Below are 8,043 nucleotides of genomic sequence, written 5' to 3' on the forward strand. Positions count from 1 at the left end.
CAAACGATACAAGGGGACACTCTAGGAGGCTTACAACTCAACGGAGCGCACAAGCACAAAAAGAATACAGGAAAACAAAGCGAAGCACGCGTTAGCTTCTAGTTAAACGATGGAGGCAGCTGAATCGTATCCATCTCGCCAAGGCCGATTTGCAGAGACAGAAAGTCGCCTATGCCAATTTACAGAAAGACAAAGGTTGGGCTAGGGAGCGAGAAGATAGTAGCACGAGCAAGACGGTCCTCGCGTGCATCTTGGCCATATCCTCGGTAGCTGGAACCACCTGCAGTAGCCCCCTACTAATACCCAAGGACACCACGTACACCAAAGTGAGAGAAATCTCACCTCTATTCCAAGGGAGCTTAGAGCTTGAAGAAATTGATCCGGTGCCAATTAGACATGTATTCAGTGCAAGATCAAATAGTCCAACTCAAATTTGAATATGGAACACAACAACTTTATGGTATGATCGACTAAGTCACCTTCACCCAGATAGAGGCATGCTTAAGCATTATTTCTTGATAGGCACAAACATGAATGTTTGCTTTGAACTGACAATACCGTTCTACATCATTATAATTAGAGCCTTTCTGACCTACCTTGAACTTCAAATACATCCAAGTATCCTCCTGTATAGCAATCACATGCCTTCTTGTTAAACCACATGACTCACCAATAATACCGCAAAAGAGCTCAATCTCCTTATGTGACCCACCAATAAACACAAACGAGCTGAGAGATAAATCAAATCCACTCTGCATTTTTGATATGACAACATCTATTGTGGCCTCCACTGCATCAGGAACGTGTGCTAAAGTGATGTCAACTGCACCACAATTACCATTAATGCGCTCTGTGAATGGACGAAAAGGTGCATTTGCTTTGCTGTACTCTACTACACCGTCGATAAGTTGCAGATCATCATCTTCTTTTTGCCCTCCTGTCTTGATCCTCATGTCAAACTCAACTAGAACATCACCGAGCATATTAATGCCCCTCTTAGGGCCAGTCATCTCAATGAGAGAACCCTGCAAAACAACTATTAATTATTACTCCAGAGTAATTGCTAGTAGCACATAGTAAAAAGTAAAGAGTAATCTAAAGTGTATATTCTTATTTCGAGCCAACTGACAATGATGAATCTCAAATAAATGATGGCTTAAATTCTAAACCCAGAAACAAACGTAAGACGATTGCACATGAAACTTAATGTTCAATAAATCATCCAAAGATAATTAACCATAAACTTGCCTAATGGATGCAAGGATAACAGCATATGTGTATGACATCCTCCAAACACAAGCATTTCAATGCAAAAATCCATAATGATCCTCAAAGTGGAGCCATCATCACCAACACCTCAAATTTTAGAAGAGTAAAGATAACATTTAACTTATAGCAACAAACACCCAAATGGTCTTGTAGCTGAAGTCCTAAGTATTTGTTGTGTTTATATCATATGTGATAAGCACAATCGGATGTATTTGACAAAACAAAAAGAATATTAGTAATTCTATGTGGGATATGCTCACACGCATGCGCCCCAGTATGGCGGTGTCCCAGTGGGATTTTGTTCATATAGAGAGAGCATATGCATGTTAGGAGCGAACAATTGCCACAATAAAGTTACCAGACAATGACTTTTTTTACACATTGCAGCGCAATGTTATGCGTAGCTAGAGAGTGAGTAAAAAGTGGCATCAACTCATAAAAGTACCATGAAGCAAAGTTCTACATTAGTGTATAAGTAGATAACCAAGTAAATTTTATGGCAACTGAGTGGCTAATAACCTGGCGAATACAATTCTTGAAGATATGAGATCTAGTTTTGAAGACCTCATCGTAGCAAAGCCAATGGTGAAAAGTCAATCGGGTTAACAGAGATAAAAGATTTGAAAATTTTGAATTTGGAAAACTCTTTGCTGCTGTCATGTTGTTGTCTGCTTGTACGAGGGCAGGGAGTAAGCCGCACATGAAGGCAATTGTGCGACACCATTCCCTAGTCAGTTCCAAAAATATTAAAAAGGGCAACCTGGTGCATGTAGCTCCCGCTTGCGCAGGGTCCAGGGAAGGGTCCGACCACTTTGGGTCTATAGTACGCAGCCTTTCCTTACATTTCTGTAAGAGGCTGTTTCCAGGACTTGAACCCATGACCTCATGGTCACAAGTAGTAAAAAATTGTCGCGTCTGACTTTATTTGAATACCTAACACTTGCTAAAGTATCACTCATTTCACATATATTTACTTGAAATGTTTTTTTCTTAGTAATTGTCAACCCACGATGTTATTCTCTTCTTGATATCATGGTCGTTAGATTTAACCACATGGAAGCAAATATTCATTCATAACACCAAAAGTAGGTAAATATTCATGTATTACGAAATAAGAAAATGCTTGCTTAAGAAAATGATAAATTAATCTTGTCACATCTATTAAGTAGAAACATTAGAACAAGGAAACCGTTTCACTTCGGCGCACCGGCCGAACGCTCGGCCGGTCGCTTTCCCAGCGACGCTCACGGGGCCACACACACAGCTCATCCCACCCACCCATTTTTCTTTATCCATCCACGCACAAATCCCCTCTCTCCTTCCTCTGTTTTATTTCCCCATCACCTACTTCTCCGCCATGGCTGCACCACCGACGACGCCCATCTCCTCCCGTTTCCGCCATGTGGTGGCCATGGCCGGTGCCCACCTTCCCCCTCCCGCCGTTGCGGTGCTGCACCCCCTCCCCACTTTTTCTGACTTGTGTACCCTGTTGTGCCGTGACCCAACATCGACGTCGACACAGTTGCCCCCTTTGTGCTAGATGGTGGCCATAACGCCGGCCGGGGATGTTTCAACCGGCGAGGGCGGCGCAACCGGCGGGGCGGTGGACAGTGGGTGTATCGTGATGATTTTTTTGCTACAACCGTCATCCAGTTTTGCTACTACCGACTCAAAATTTGCTACAAGGATTTTTCATGGCGAAGCTGCAACTGCAACGGCGCTGACGGAGTTTTGCTACATCCTTTGTCGTATTTTGCTACGACCGGCAAGATTTTTTGCTACAATGATTTCACGGTGAAGCTACAACCGTGACGGTGCTGACAAAGTTTTGCTGCATCCGTCGCCGGATTTTGCTTCGACCGGCGAGGGATTTTGCTACAATCGGCGTTTGTGGCTGGCGGCGGCTACAACCATGATTGAGAAGATGCAACCACGACCACTGGCGTCGCATTTTTGTTACAACCGGAGTCGCTCTTTTGCTACAACCGTCCATCGGCGATGCGGAACTGGCAGTGCGAGGAGCTGCGAGCGTCAGATGGGATGCTACAACCGGTCGCTGGAGATGCTGGAACCGGCGGTGCGAGGAGCTGCAAGCAGCAGTGGGGATGCTACAACTGTCTAGGCATGAAGCAATAACCCCTAGTGTTCTTTTGCTGGAAGCGGCCACCGGCGATGCTACGACCTTCATCGGTGGATGCTACAACCATCAATGGCGGAGCTACAAGCAGCGATGGCGAGATGGAAAGCCGTGGCAATGGAGTCGATTTGTTGGGACGGGGGCACAACGGTGATGGGGAGCTGCAACGGCGGCTGATGGTGGAGATGCGACGGTGTGTCGTGGTGCTGCAACCAGGGGGCGGTCAGGGGAGCTGCAATGGCGACCTTGGGCACGACGACCACCTCGGGCACGACGTCGACAACCTCGCGCGCGACGACAGCGAGCGGCGACAGCGAGGCGTGTGGTTGCGACAGCACGGCGGACGGTGCGAGCCGACAGTGCTTCGTGGTCGCGCATCCATGGCGGCCCCGACCGGCTCGCTCCTCTCTGTATGTGCTGGAGGCAAGGATAAGGTAAGAAAAAGGTAGCAGAGGAGCTGCGATCTGACGGTCTCGCGCGGCTGGGGGCAGACCGGCCCAAAACTTTTGGCCGGCGCACCGGCGCCCAGTGCTGGCCTTAGAACAAACAGAGAACATAACTAACATCATTTTCATTCTATGCATCAATCCACAAGAGATAAAACAGATAAGGTAGGTTAGAAAATTCTACTTTCCATCCAACTTTTATGAATGAAAGATGATTGTGGTCCTATGATTGTAGTATGCCATAAAATGTTTATATTTCAATCCATCCACTCTATGCATTTGACAGACATAGGCCTACACTATAAAATAAATGAATTATTTAAAATAGTTGTGTATAAATAAAGATGTGCACCTGTTTCACCACAATGGGATCATCCCTGCTACGATTGACAATATAATTAAGCAACAAATCCCGAGAATCTCGCACTGCTATATATCCATATAATTGTACTAAGCTTGTGTTTGCAGAAACTTTAGCCAATTTCAGTGAGAAAAATTGCATCATGTTACATACAAAATGTATACAACACCTTTGCTGGTCAGGAAAGCAATTAGTGGGATCCGAAAACTTCATTGGCTCCAGTTGTGCTTCATTTAAAAATTATAATATTAGACAAGTACTTAAAGTAATTAGTACAGTTATGATTTCCACATGCATACATGTGCTAAGTTAGAATTTTGTTTATCTATTAGAAAAACATAACAAAAAATATAACGAAATAAGTGAGGAGAATAAAGCAATGCTACATTGAAAAAGTATACCTTTTGGGAATAGGTTTACTAATCCAAGCTACAAGAACAAATGCTACAAGTCTCATGTCATACACGACAAAATATTAAAAAGCAATAGCTTGAACTTTATAGAATTTTCCAAATCAATTAATTATCCACAAATCATATTTTCTTATCTACCATTTATATTTTGGTATGAACGCATAAGTTTGCACAGAGCTTACTTTTTTCACGTGACTCCAAGAAAAAAGTAATGTTTCTGATAATATAATAATATGCAAGTAAATAGAATATAAGAAATTTGATCCAAGTCCTAAATTTTTTTAAAGTCAAAATGACAATAATACCAACACTGATTATCAAATATACGCCTAAACATTTTTTATATAGTCTTTTTTCTCACGATACACACCCATATTATAATGGGCCATACATCTATTATGTGATAGAATAATCGACAAGCTTATCGATGTTGCAATTTGGAGAAAACTACTCCACAACCAAATACTTGATTCCATATTGAGGTCCTCTATTAAAACAGACGACTCCTTTGACGATACAAGCAAGTGTTTTGCGACAAATCCAGGAGTCTGAGGTCAGGCGGACATTGGAAAGGATGAAAAGAGGAAAGGCAATGGGCCCTGATTGTATCCTCATTGAGGTGTCGAGAGGCCTCAGAGACATAGCGAAGTATGGCTAACTAAGCTTTTCAACCTCATTTTTCGGGCAAAAAAGATGCCAAAGGATGGAGACGAAGTATATTAGTACACAGGGAGGTGTTCAAAGTTGTACCAATGACCGTGTAATTAAGCAAATAAGCCATAGAATGAAGCTATGGGAGAGAGTCATTCGGCACCGCTTAAGAAGAATGACAAGCATGATAAAAAATCAGTTTGGTTTCATGCCTGGAAGGTCAACCATGAAAGCCATTTTCTTGGTACAACTTATGGAGAGATAAAGGGAGCAAAAGGACCTGCATATGGTGTTCATTGACTTGGAGTAGACCTATAATAAGATACCATGGAATGTTATGTGGTGAGTCTTGGAGAAACACAAAGTCCCAACAAAGTACATTGCCCTCATCAAGGACATGTATGGCAATGTTGTGACAAGTGTCCGAACAAGTGTCCGAACAAGTGGGCGGCGACATTGATGACTTTCCCATTAAAATAGGACTGCAACAAAGGTCGGTTTTGAGCCATTAAAATAGGACTTCACGAAATGATGATATATGTAATAAAGTTGGAGTAGCACCGTTTGAAGAGAGTCCATCATCACCTGAGATAGTTTGGGCATATACAACACACACCTCCAGAAGCGCCAGTGCATAGCTAACGGTTAAAACACGTTGATATTTAATGCCAGGGGTAGACCAAACTTGACATGAAAGGAATTTATGAAGAAAGATCTCAAGGACTAGAATATCACCAAAAAAGTAACCATACAGGAGTGCATGAAGTGGTTTCGAGATCTTACGGGTTTCAGATCTAGCCTACCCCAACTTGTTCGAGACTAAAGGCTTTGTTGTTGTTATATTAAAACATGATATGGACATCGTTAAATCAATCATATGACAACTATTTATAGAGAAACAAGACTATTGTCCAGATCCTAACCATGCATTATCTATCACCAAATTTCTATCCAGAAATTTTAGATTAAAAAAACTACATGTTGGTCGACCTTTCGCTAAACAATTTCTCTAGAACAATCAAAATAAACATTGCATATTTCAAAACAAAACAATATGCATTCGGCCTCAAACTTTTAATCGAGTTGCATCACTTACTCTCATCACGCTTTGTAACATGACCTATGCTTTGGAGAATAGAGTTTTTGTATATAGACCCATCGCGATGGCTGCTATTAGGATAGATGTCGGCCGACCTCACATTGACCAGCTTGGGTTCCTTCATAATTTCTGCTCCATCTTTCCCTTTGATAAAGGCAAATTGCTCACCGAGGGTATTACTGGAGGTGCAATAGGAAAAAGCATTGCCCCAAGCCCAAGGGAGGTGGCTGGGCCGATTCGTTTGGCTATGTGCTGCAATGTTTCTGGCCATCAAGAAGGATTCATGAGCAGATCTGTCACGAAAGAGCAAAGTTAGAATCCGACTCAAATAAGATACACAAGCAGGATAGAAATCCAAATATAGGTACCGGTTTTTACTCAAAGTTAGAATCCGACTCAAATAATCCAAATATAGAAATTGTTAATTCCCCGCTGATAGCAAACATCAATTCCAATTTTCCCCGGACTGTGGGGTGGAGGATAATGTAACCAGCAATAGGACTTACCCAACAAGATTTCAAACGCCCAAAATTAAACGTTGATCTCAAATTCTCAATACAGAGCCAAAAATCAGTACTAGTACAATGCAAAAACGCACCTGGAAACACGGTGCAGATTCCAGCATGAGCGGAGCATCTTGTTGAGGAGGCCCCCGAGGGGGAACAGAGGAGAGGAGAGGAGAGAGAAACGGGGGAGGGTGCGCTTTGAGGATGAACAGGCGGGCGGCGCGGTTGAGTCAGGGGCGGAGGCAGTCGGGGGCGAGCAGGGCCAGTTAGCGAGGAACGTAGCAACAACTACTGCAGAGGGACGTGGATGTCTAGCGCCCGTCGATGCCTCATCGGATGGAACGTGGCAAGCACCCCCAGCAAAAGCCTAAAACCGTTCGGCCCATAAACGAAGCCCAATCGCGCAAGGGGGAAAAACCTTCGAACTCCGTCGCTGTTCGCTCGCCGTCGCCATTGCCAGCGCTCGCCGCCGCCGTGAAAGTGAAACCGAGCTTCGCAGTGAAAGAGAGGGTGACTGTCGCTGCCATGTCCGCACCTCCGCCGTGAAACCTAGCTAGCTGCTTAACCTAACAAGTTGAGGTTGAACTTGAAGTCTGAAGTTTGTACTACGTAGAAGCTAAGTTTCAGTCTTTCAGACCAAGAGGAGATGAACTGGTGTTGTAAATTACAGTACAAAATCGAGTGTAGAAAAACAGATTGAGATTTGAGATGGTGTTGTTTGTTATTATTTCAACCGCAACATATTGCCATCCAAATTTATTCATGTACAGATAGCAACTGGAAGCTTGTTCTCGACGGCGTGGTGCAGCCGACCATGGCTGTGTCCTCTCTAGCTGGCCGCATAGTCGTTCGTGCTTATGGGACATGTTTTTTTATTCTCTAGGTCATTGGGTTGCTTATATGGGCCGCGCAACCGCTGCTGATTTAGAGGGTGTTTATTTCCAGGAACTTATTGGTCTAGGGACTTAAATAAGTCCCTATAAGTTTCATCTAAACCAAATAGGAGGGACTTATAGAGACTTAAAGTGGGCATTTGAGACTTATGAAATAAGACTCTCAAGGAGGGACTTATAGGGACTTATAGTTGTAATATGGTCTTATAGAGACTTATAAGTCCCAAGAACCAAACATGTAGGGATTTTTTAGGAACTTGGGACTTAT

The 8,043-nt window shown here is 43.3% G+C and overlaps 1 pseudogene; it reads right to left on the bottom strand.

Moving 5' to 3' along the window:
- Positions 1 to 455: 455 nt before the first annotated feature.
- On the bottom strand, positions 456 to 7,115 carry LOC119296953 (annotated as a pseudogene).
- Positions 7,116 to 8,043: the final 928 nt, after the last annotated feature.

Source organism: Triticum dicoccoides, chromosome 5A, assembly GCF_002162155.2.
Source record: "Triticum dicoccoides isolate Atlit2015 ecotype Zavitan chromosome 5A, WEW_v2.0, whole genome shotgun sequence".
Taxonomy (NCBI): Eukaryota; Viridiplantae; Streptophyta; class Magnoliopsida; order Poales; family Poaceae; genus Triticum; species Triticum dicoccoides.